The 12,426-nt window shown below is 37.8% G+C and overlaps 1 long non-coding RNA gene across 1 annotated transcript in view; it reads right to left on the bottom strand.

The window, feature by feature from the left end:
* LOC116859016 overlaps nt 1–12,426 on the bottom strand; it is a 188,998-nt gene that overhangs the window by 108,371 nt on the left and 68,201 nt on the right. The gene's annotated exons all lie outside the window — the stretch shown is intronic.

Genomic DNA, 12,426 nt, shown 5'->3' on the forward strand with positions numbered 1-12,426 from the left:
GTTGTCTTTTGATTTTGTTGATGGTTTCCCTTGCTGTGCAAAAGCTTTTGATCTCGATGAAGTCCCAATAGTTCATTTTTGCCCTTGTTTCCCTTGTCTTTGACAATGTTTTAGGAAGAAGTTGCTGCAGCTAGGTTGAAGAGGTTGCTGCCTATATTCTCCTCAAGGATTTTGATGGGTTCCTGTCTCACATTGAGGTCTTTCATCTGTCTTGAGTCTATTTTTGTGTGTGGTGTAAGGAAATGGTCCAGTTATTTCTTCTTGAAATTCTCTTGACAAGTTGTAAGATTTTTTTGTCTTGGTTAAATTTTATAACTTACTGGCATGAAATTGTTGATGATCTCATATATTTTAAATCTTGCCCCATCTTTTGTCATATCTCCTTTACTATCCAGTATGTTATTTATGATTTTATTTCTCTCCCTTCCTCCTTTCTGATCAATCTCACAGAAAGTTTACTTAGAATAAAACTTAGCTTTCTTGTTGCTTCATCTTGTACCTTTATATTTTATTTCAATGATACCTGCTCATATCTATATTATATCTTTCTTCTTGCTGTCCGGTATATTCTGCTCTTCCTATTATAACTTTTAATGTTAGAAAAAACTCATGACTTTTCAATCTTTTTTCTTTTGTAATAAAATCATTCAAAGCTAAAGAGATCTTAAAATGCTGCTTTTTTGGTTTCCTACAAGTCTTAACAAGTAGACTTTGGGTTGCCCTTCAGTTTTAGGCTTTTTGTGTTTTTGTTAACACCCACTAATATTCCTTCTTTGACCTGTGCATTAAATAGAAATGTATTTTCCAAGTTCTCAATATTCTTCATTTGCCTTTCTGTTATTACTTCTTAATTGCCCTTCATCAGAGAGCTGTTCTGTGGGATACCTATTCTTTGAAATGTGTTAAGACTTGCTTTATGGCCTTGTTCACAGTACAAAAAAATATTCTGTATGTCCTTCAACAGGACAAGTATTTTCTAACTCTTGGATGCTGTTCTGTACAGAGTTATTAGATCAAGCTTGTCAGATGTGTTCTTTTATTTTTATTGATTTTTTTTCCTGCTTGCTACCAATAATAATTGAGAGAGCTGTTTTGCAATTTCTCATTATGTTGATTGAGTTGTCGAAATTTAAGTGGTTTGAACAGTTTTTACTGTCTACAATTTAAGGCTATTTTGTGAGAGCTGTCTTGTTTAGACTGGTCATATTTTCCCAGTGAATTAAGCCTTTTATCATGTATAGTCATTCTCTAGATCCCAGTGATTCTCTTCATTCTTAAAAGATATTTGGTCTATGAATAATATATCTACTTCAGCTTACTTTTGTTTATTATTGGCTTAATGTATCTTTCTTTTTTTATTTGACAGAGAGAGAGATCACAAGTGGGCAGAGAGGCAGGTGGGGGGGTTGGGGTGGATGCAAGCTCCCTGCTGAGCAGAGAGCCCTATGTGGGACTCCATCCCAGGACCCCAGGATCATGACCTGAGCTGAAGGGAGAGGTTTTATCCACTGAGCCACCCAGGCACCCCTTAAGGTATCTTTCTTATCTTTACACTTTGTCCCGGTAGTTTCCTTACTCTTTAGGAGCATTTCCTATAAATAACACGTAACTGGATTAAAAATAACCCTATTTGATAATCTTTTACTTGGTGAGTTTATATTTTTATATATGCTATGTTTATATATATTGTATTTATAGAGATGGTTATATCATTGGTCATTTTGTATTTATACTTACTGCAATTATTGGAAAACCTGGATTTTTTAATGCCATCTTACATTTCAATTTTTGTTTGTTTTGCTTTTCCTAGGTTCCTATCTCCTTTGAAGCATTCATTTTTAAAATTAGATATTTCAGTTTCATATTTTACTTTAAAAACTTTCTTCAAATGTTGATAATTCTCATTTTACCTCTCCATTTTTAAAATTTCAACCTTTCTATTTTCATTTCTAAAAGTCCATATGAGTGTGTTTTGTGTGTGTTCACTTGGAAGGTTTTCTGTTATTTGCTCATTTTTGTAACTGTGTCTTTTACTTCTTCTACTGTAGCATATACAGCCATTCTATATGCTGTGTCTGACAATTGCAGTATTTGCAGTCCTTGCAGGCTGGACATAGAAGCTATTTCTTCCTTCTACTGACTCTCCCTCCTAGGGGCTTGCCTTCCCGTGTTTCTGATAATCTTGGTCAACCTATTGATCTTATTTTATTTAAAAAATAAAAAAAAGAGTTTTCTGTGATAATTATCTTAATGGAGTGAAAGAGTAATTGTACAGACTAGTAGTAGACCACGTACCTAGTTGATACCAGGAAGCTGAAAATTAATTTCAATGATATGGTATAAATTTCCACCTTAATGCCTAATGACAAAACATTAACTCCTTGTAACAATAAACATTTGGGATCAGTCAAATATTAAGTTTTTAAATAACTATTTGAGAATCAGAAAACATTCAACTAGTTATTTTCAAAATTGTTTTGATTATATATATGTGCTTTTTCCTTTGTTTTATATTATTATATATAATATTTTATATTGTTTGTATTATTATATTATTATTTTTCTTTACAAACTTGAAAGGGTCCTAGAAAGTATTTGATCAACCCCATCCCTACTGTGGACTCAGAAAGGTCAAATGACTGGCTCCAATGTCAACATTCGGAGCCTCAAGGTATTATCAGCAATCCCACCTAATTTATTGTCTTCTAACTAAAAAAACCAGCATGCTTATATTTATTTTGTTTCCATTTCTCAAAGGAACTGTTCCCATTTAAAAACAAATAATATAAGCTAGTAATTTAAAAAATCATCATGAGAACAAGGGAAGAGTTGTACAGAGGCTGATCAGCTCTCTTATACTTTCATTCATCTTGCCTAATAATCTTCTTAATTGTGGAAAAACTTTAAATGATTTTAATTTATATTGTTCCTCAGAGTACCACCTATTGCTTCTGCAGTCTCTCCTTTCTCAGAAGCCATTGAACATCAATCAGGCTTATTGGGTCACACACACAGTTAGAAAAGTGATGTTCATTTGCTCATAATACCTGTGTTCCAGCCAATCCCACAGAATTGAGACAAAGCTAAAAAAAAAAAAAATTTGTTCTCTAAAATTTAAAAAAATCCAGGGGTACCTAGTTCAGTAAATATTTCATTTGATAGTGTAAAGCACTGAAAGTTTTACTGAAGAGCTTTATAAATTGTATAAAAGACAAGACTTATGGGGGCACCTGGGTGGCTCAGTGGGTTAAAGCCTCTGCCTTCGGCTCAGGTCATGATCCTAGAGTCCTGGGATCGAGCCCCGCATTGGGCTCTCTTCTCAGCAGGGAGCCTGCTTCCTCCTCTCTCTCTGCCTGTTTCTCTGCCTACTTGTGATCTCCGTCTGTCAAATAAATAAATAAAATCTTAAAAAAAAAAAAAAGACAAGAGTTATAGATTATTGAGTGACCTCTATCTGTTTTGGGTACAGTGATTACAAGTGTAATATAACAAGATGTTGTAATTCTGAACATTTTCTATTTTACCTGAAAGAATTAGTTAAGTAAAATAATACTGCACATAAAACTATAGCAAAACATGTCTAATTCTGTGAAGCAAATTATGATTTAAGGCTATTTTGCTTATTAGTTGCTTAAGGGTGACACTTCCAATTTTAATTGCATTTTAAATATATTTTAAAGCTTCAAGAAAACCACTTAATGAATTCTAATTCTTGTTGTATACCTGGAAATAATAAAATTATTTTATAAATTATTTTTAAAAATACGGACCACTTTCTCTTAGAGTTATGTATTATGCAGATGACTGTAAATAATATATTTTGAAAATTTAATTTTGAACAGAATTATGTGAATCAGGTTTTATTCTCTCTTTTATAGTTCTCCCCCTTTAAAAAAAATTTTATTTTATTTATTTATTTTTTTTAGTTCTCCCCTTTTTTGAGCCTCTTACTAAATTTGGACAAAAGTTTTGATTGGCTGTTAAGCTCTCTTTAAAAACTATTTCTTAAAAGATTTATTTGAGAGAGACAGAACGTGTGCATGCAGATGGGAAGTGGTGTGGGTGGTGGGGGAGATGGGGGAGGTGAGAGAGATGGGGTAGGTGGGGGAGATGGGAGAAGTGAGGGAAGTGAGCAGAAAGAGAAGACTCTCTACTCAGGGTGGGGAGCCTGATGTGGGGCTTGATAACAGGACCCTGAGATCATGACCTCTGCCAAAGGCAGATGCTTAACTGATTGAGCCACCTAGGCACCCCACCTTTAACAACTATTTTTCAGTAAGGTTACTATACTGAGAGTAAGCAGGAATTATCCAAACCCACAAATACAATATACATAAGTAAACTTCCAAATTTTCAAATGTCATAAGATTTCTTGTTTTCCACTCTTGGGTTTTTCATCAATATAGAATTAAATGTCTATACTGCCTAGAGTAATCTGTACTTTCAATGCCATTCTGATCAAAATTCCACTGGCATATTTCAAAGAGCTGGAGCAAACAATCCTAAAATTTGTATGGAATCAAAAGAGAACCCGAGTTGCTAAGGAAATGTTGAAAAAGAAAAACAAAACTGGAGACATCACGTTGCCCAATTTGAAGCTTTACTACAAAGTTGTGATCACCAAGACAGCACAGTCCTGGCATAAAAATAGACACATAAACCAGGAGAACAGAGTAGAGAGCCCAGATATGGACCCTCAACTCTATGGTCAAATAATCTTCAACAAAGCAGGAAAAAATATACAGTGGAAAAAAGACAGTATCTTCAATAAATGGTGCTGGGAAAATTGGACAGCTATGTGTAGAAGAATGAAACTCGACTATTCTCTTACACCATCACAAAGATAAACTCAAAATGGATAAAAGACTGCAACATGAGGTAGGAATCCATCAGAATCCTAGAGGAGAACAGGCAGCAGCCTCTTCGACATCGGCCACAGCAACTTCTTTTGAGATATGTCTCAAAAGGCAAAGGAAACAAAAGCAAAAATGAATTTTGGGGACTTCATCAAGATCAAAAGCTTCTGCACAGCAAAGAAAACAGTCAACAAAACAACGAGACAACCCACGGAATGGAAGAAGATATTTACAAATGACAATATAGACAAAGGGCTGATAGCCAGGATCTATAAAGAACTCCTCAAACTCAACACACACAAAACAGATAATTATGTCAAAAAATGGGCAGAAGACATGAACAGACACTTCTCCAATGAAGACATACATATTGGCTAATAGACACATGAAAAAATGTTCATCATCACTAGCCATCAGGGAGATTCATATCAAAACCACATTGAGATATCACTTTACACCCGTTAGAATGGCCAAAATTAACAAGACAAGAAACAAAGTGTGTTGGAGAGGATGTGGAGAAAGGGGAAATCCTCTTACACTGTTGGTGGGAATGTAAGTTGGTGCAGCCACTTTGGAGAACAGTGTGGAGATTCCTTAAGAAATTAAAAATAGAGCTTCCCTATGACCCTGCAATTGCACTATTGGGTATTTACCCCAAAGATACAGATGTAGTGAAAAGAAGGGCCATCTGTACCCCAATGTTCATAACACCAATGACCACAGTCACCAAACTGTGGAAAGAACCAAGATGCCTTTCAACAGACGAATGGATAAGGAAGATGTGGTCCATATATACAACGGAATATTATGCCTCCATCAGAAATGATGAATACCCAACTTTTGTGTCAACATGGACGGGACTAGAAGAGATTATGCTGAGTGAAATAAGTCAAGCAGAGAGAGTCAATTATCGTATGGTTTGGCTTTTTTGTGGAGCATAATAAACAACATGGAGGACATGGGGAGATGGAGAGGAGAAGGGAGTTGGGGGAAATTGCAGGGGAAGATGAACCATGAGAAACTGTGGACTCTGAAGAATAATCTGAGGGTTTTGGAGGGGCAGAGGGTGGGAGGTTGGGTGAGCCTGGTGGTGGGTATTATGGAGGGCACATATTGCAAGGAGCACGGGGTATGGTGCATAAACAATGAATTCTGGAACACTGAAAAAAATTAGAAAAATATATAAAAATTTTAAAAAATTAGAATTATTTTCTTATTTAACAGTATCAATTTTACTGGACTTCTTTCAAAGAAATAATATTGTTTTAGGTTTTGAGGCTTCCATTATTTTCCAGTAATTTAATAAGGAACAACGCTTCACATGAGATCAGTGGAGTTTGTTTTAAAAAATGAAAATATCTGGTGGGGAGGAGTCAAGATGGCGGAGAAGTAGCAGGCTGAGACTACTTCGAGTAGCGGGAGATCAGCTAGATAGCTTATCTAAAGATTGCAAACACCTGCAAATCCAACAGGAGATCGAAGAGAAGAACAGCAATTCTAGAAACAGAAAATCAACCACTTTCTGAAAGGTAGGACTGGCGGAGAAGTGAATCCAAAGTGATGGGAAGATAGACCGCGGGGGGAGGGCCCGGGTCCAGGCAAGCGGCGGAGCAACGGAGCACAAAATCAGGACTTTTAAAAGTCTGTTCCGCTGAGGACATCGCTCCAGAGGCTTAACCGGAGTGAAGCCCACGCAGGGTCAGCGTGGCCTCAGATCCCACAGGGTCACAGAAGGATCAGGGGTGTCTGAGTGTTGCAGAGCTTACAGGAATTAGAACGGGGAAGCCGGCTACAGAGACAGAGCCGAGGAGTGACTCTCAGCTCGGGGTTACCTTGAACCGGTCGCAGGCTCTGTCAGCTCGGAGCGCGGCCGGAGGCCAGGGAGACGGGAGTAACTGGGCACTGTTCTCTGAGGGCGCACTGAGGAGTGGGGCCCCAGGCTCTCGGCTCCTCCGGGCCGGAGACTGGGAAGCCGCCATCTTCATTCCCGTCCTCCGGAACTCTACGGAAAGCGCTCAGGGAACAAAAACTCCCAAAAGCAAACCCGAGCGGATTACTCAGCCCGGCCCCTGGTAAGGGCGGTGCGACTCCGCCTGGGGCAAAGACACTTGAGAATCACTACAACAGGCGCCTCCCCCAGAAGATCTACAAGAAACCCAGCCAGGACCAAGTTCACCTACCAAGGAGTGCAGTTTCAATACCAAAGAGAGCAGCGGAATTCCAGAGGAGGAGAAAACAAAGTACGGAACTCATGGCTTTCTCCCCATGATTCTTTAGCCTTACAGTTAATTTAATTTTTTTTTTCTTTTTCAATTTTTTTTCTCTTCTTCTGCTAAATATTTTTAACTTTTACCCTTTTCTTTTTTAACGTTTTTTAACTAGTTTATCTAATAAATATTTATTTTTTTCCTTTTTATATTTTTTCTTTATTCATTTTCTTCTTTTAATTGTTTCTTTTTTTTTTTTTTCTTTCTGAACCTCTTTTTATCCCCTTTCTACCCCCTCACGATTTGGGATCTCTTCTGATTTGGTTAAAGCATATTTTCTTGGGGTTGTTGCCACCATTTTAGTATTTTACTTGCTCCTTCATATACTCTTATCTGGACAAAATGACAAGGCAGAAAAATTCACCACAAAAAAAAAGAACAAGAGGCAGTACCAAACAAAGGTTAGGGACCTAATCAATACAGACATTGGTAATATGTCAGATCTAGAGTTCAGAATGACAATTCTCAAGGTTCTAGCTGGGCTCGAAAAAGGCATGGAAGATATTAGAGAAACCCTCTCAAGAGAGATAAAAGCCCTTTCTGGAGAAATAAAAGAACTAAAATCTAACCAAGTTGAAATCAAAAAAGCTATTAATGAGGTGCAATCAAAAATGGAGGCTCTCACTGCTAGGATAAATGAGGCAGAAGAAAGAATTAGTGATATAGAAGACCAAATGACAGAGAATAAAGAAGCTGAGCAAAAGAGGGACAAACAGCTACTGGACCATGAGGGAGAATTCGAGAGATAAGTGACACCACAAGATGAAACAACATTAGAATAATTGGGATTCCAGAAGAAGAAGAAAGAGAGAGGGGAGCAGAAGGTATATTGGAGAGAATTATTGGAGAGAATTTCCCCAATATGGCAAAGGGAACAAGCATCAAAATCCAGGAGGTGGAGAGAACCCCCCTCAATTTTGATAAGAATAGGTCCACACCCCATCACCTAATAATAAAATTTACAAGTCTTAGTGACAAAGAGAAAATCCTGAAAGCAGCCTGGGAAAAGAAGTCTGTAATATACAATGGTAAAAATATTAGATTGGCAGCAGACTTATCCACAGAGACCTGGCAGGCCAGAGAGAGCTGGCATGATATATTCAGAGCACTAAACGAGAAAAACATGCAGCCAAGAATACTATATCCAGCCAGGCTATCATTGAAAATAGAAGGAGAGATTAAAAGCTTCCAGGACAAACAAAAACTGAAAAAATTTGCAAACACCATACCAGCTCTACAGGAAATATTGAAAGGAGTCCTCTAAGCAAAGAGAGACCCTAAAAGTAGTAGATCAGAAAGGAATAGAGACAATATACAATAACAGTCACCTTACAGGCAATACAATGGCACTAAATTCATATCTTTCAATAGTTACCATGAATGTTAATGGGCTAAATGCCCCAATCAAAAGACACAGGGTGTCAGAATGGATAAGAAAACAAAACCCATCTATATGTTGCCTACAAGAAACTCATTTTAAACCCGAAGACACCTCCAGATTTAAAGTGAGGGGGTGGAAAAGAATTTACTATGCTAATGGACATCAGAAGAAAGCAGGAGTGGCAATCCTTATATCAGATCAATTAGATTTTAAGCCAAAGACTATATTAAGAGATGAGGAAGGACACTATATCATACTCAAAGGATCTGTCCAACAAGAAGATCTAACAATTTTAAATATCTATGCCCCTAATGTGGGAGCAGCCAACTATATAAACCAATTAACAACAAAATCAAAGAAACACATCCACAATCATACAATAATAGTAGGGGACTTTAACACTCCCCTCACTGAAATGGACAGATCATCCAAGCAAAAGATCAACAAGGAAATAAAGGCCTTAAATGACACACTGGACCAGATGGACATCACAGATATATTCAGAACATTTCATCCCAAAGCAACAGAATACACATTCTTCTCTAGTGCACATGGAACATTCTCCAGAATAGATCACATCCTCGGTTCTAAATCAGGTCTCAACCGGTATCAAAAGATTGGGATCATTCCCTGCATATTTTCAGACCACAATGCTCTGAAGCTAGAACTCAATCACAAGAGGAAATTTGGAAAGAACCCAAATACATGGAGACTAAATAGCATCCTTCTAAAGAATGAATGGGTCAACCAGGAAATTAAAGAAGAATTGAAAAAAGTCATGGAAACAAATGATAATGAAAATACAACGGTTCAAAATCTGTGGGATACAACAAAGGCAGTCCTGAGAGGAAAATATATAGCGGTACAAGCCTTTCTCAAGAAACAAGAAAGGTCTCAGGTACACAACCTAACCCTACATCTAAAGGAGCTGGAGAAAGAACAAGAAAGAAACCCTAAACCCAGCAGGAGAAGAGAAATCATAAAGATCAGAGCAGAAATCAATGAAATAGAAACCAAAAAAACAATAGAACAAATCAACGAAACTAGGAGCTGGTTCTTTGAAAGATTTAATAAGATGGATAAACCCCTGGCCTGACTTATCCAAAAGAAAAGAGAAAGGACCCAAATAAATAAAATCATGAATGAAAGAGGAGAGATCACAACTAACACCAAAAAAAATACAGACAATTATAAGAACATACTATGAGCAACTCTATGCCAACAAATTTGACAATCTGGAAGAAATGGATGCATTCCTAGAGACATATAAACTACCACAACTGAACCAGGAAGAAATAGAAAGCCTGAACAGACCCATACCCAGTAAGGAGATTGAAACAGTCATCAAAAATCTCCAAACAAACAAAAGCCCAGGGCCAGATGGCTTCCCGGGGGAATTCTACCAAACATTTAAAGAAGAACTAATTCCTATTCTCCTGAGACTGTTCCAAAAAATAGAAATGGAAGGAAAACTTCCAAACTCATTTTATGAGGCCAGCATCACCTTGATCCCAAAACCAGACAAGGATCCCATCAAAAAAGAGAACTACAGACCAGTATCCTTGATGAACACAGATGCAAAAATTCTCACCAAAATACTAGCCAATAGGATTCAACAGTACATTAAAAGGATTATTCACCACGACCAAGTGGGATTTATTCCAGGGCTGCAAGCCTGGTTCAACATCCACGAATCAATCAATGTGATACAACACATTAATAAAAGAAAGAACAAGAACCATATGATACTCTCAATAGATGCTGATAAAGCATTTGACAAAGTACAGCATCCCTTCCTGTTAAACTCTTCAAAGTGTAGGGATAGAGGGTACATACCTCAATATTATCAAAGCCATCTATGAAAAACCCACTGCAAATATCATTCTCAATGGAGAAAAACAGAAAGCTTTTCCGCTAAGGTCAGGAACACAGCAGGGATGTCCGTTATCACCACTGCTATTCAACATAGTACTAGAAGGCCTAGCCTCAGCAATCAGACAACAAAAGGAAATTAAAGGCATCCAAATCGGCAAAGAAGAAGTCAAACTATCACTCTTCACAGATGATATGATACTATATGTGGAAAACCCAAAAGACTCCACTCTAAATCTGCTAGAACTTGTACAGGAATTCAGTAAAGTGTCAGGATATAAAATCAATGCACAGAAATCAGTTGCATTTCTCTACACCATCAACAAGACAGAAGAAAGAGAAATTAAGGAGTCCATCCCATTTACAGTTGCACCCAAAACTATAAGATACCTAGGAATAAACCTAACCAAAGAGGCTAAGAATCTATACACAGAAAACTATAAAGTACTCATGAAAGAAATTGAGGAAGACACAAAGAAATGGAAAAATGTTCCATGCTCCTGGATTGGAAGAATAAATATTGTGAAAATGTCTATGCTACCTAAAGCAATCTACACAGTTAATGCAATTCCTATCAAAGTACCATCCATTTTTTTCAAAGAAATGGAACAACTAATCCTAAAATTTATATGGAACCAGAAAAGACCTCGAATAGCCAGAGGAATGCTGAAAAAGAAAGCCAAAGTTGGTGGCATCACAATCCCGGACTTCAAGCTCTATTACAAAGCTGTCATCATCAAGACAGCATGGTACTGGCACAAAAACAGACACATAGATCAATGGAACAGAATAGAGAGCCCAGAAATAGACCCTCTATTCTATGGTCAACTAATCTTCCACAAAACAGGAAAGAATGTCCAATGGAAAAAAGACAGCCTCTCCAATAAATGGTGTTGGGAAAATTGGATAGACACATGCAGAAAAATGAAATTGGATCATTTCCTTACACCACACACGAAAATAGACTCAAAATAGATGAAGGACCTCAATGTGAGAAAGGAATCCATCAAAATCCTTGAGGAGAACACAGGCAGCAACCTCTTCGACCTCAGCCGCAGCAACATCTTCCTAGGAACATCGCCAAAGGCAAGGGAAGCAAGGGCAAAAATGAACTCTTGGGATTTTATCAAGATCAAAAGCTTTTGCACAGCAAAAGACAACTGACAGAATGGGAGAAGATATTTGCAAACGACATAACAGATAAAGGGCTAGTGTCCAAAATCTATAAAGAACTTAGCAAACTCAACACCCAAAGAACAAATAATCCAATCAAGAAATGGGCAGAGGACATGAACAGACATTTCTGCAAAGGAGACATCCAGATGGCCAACAGACACATGAAAAAGTGCTCCATATCACTCGGCATCAGGGAAATACAAATCAAAACCGCAATGAGATACCACCTCACACCAGTCAGAATGGCTAAAATTAACAAGTCCGGAAATGACAGATGCTGGCGAGGATGCGGAGAAAGGGGAACCCTCCTACGCTGTTGGTGGGAATGCAAGCTGGTGCAACCACTCTGGAAAACAGCATGGAGGTTCCTCAAAATGTTGAAAATAGAACTACCCTATGACCCAGCAATTGCACTACTGGGTATTTACCCTAAAGATACAAACGTAGTGATCCGAAGGGGCACGTGCACCTGAATGTTTATAGCAGCAATGTCTACAATAGCCAAACTATGGAAAGAACCTAGATGTCCATCAACAGATGAATGGATAAAGAAGAAGTGGTATATATACACAATAATACTATGCAGCCATCAAAAGAAATGAAATCTTGCCATTTGTGACGACGTGGATGGAACTAGAGGGTATCATGTTTAGCGAAATAAGTCAATCGGAGAAAGACAACTATCATATGATCTCGCTGATATGAGGGAGAGGAGATGCAACATGGGGGGTTAAGGGGGTAGGAGAAGAGTAAATGAAACAAGATGGGATTGGGAGGGAGACAAACCATAAGTGACTCTTAATCTCCCAAAACAAACTGAGGGTTGATGGGGGGAGGGGTGTTGGGAGGGGGGGGTGGGGTTATGGACATTGGG

The sequence above is a fragment of the Lontra canadensis genome, unplaced genomic scaffold (genome assembly GCF_010015895.1).
Source record: "Lontra canadensis isolate GAN:19392208 unplaced genomic scaffold, GSC_riverotter_1.0 scaffold4, whole genome shotgun sequence".
Lineage (NCBI taxonomy): Eukaryota > Metazoa > Chordata > Mammalia > Carnivora > Mustelidae > Lontra > Lontra canadensis.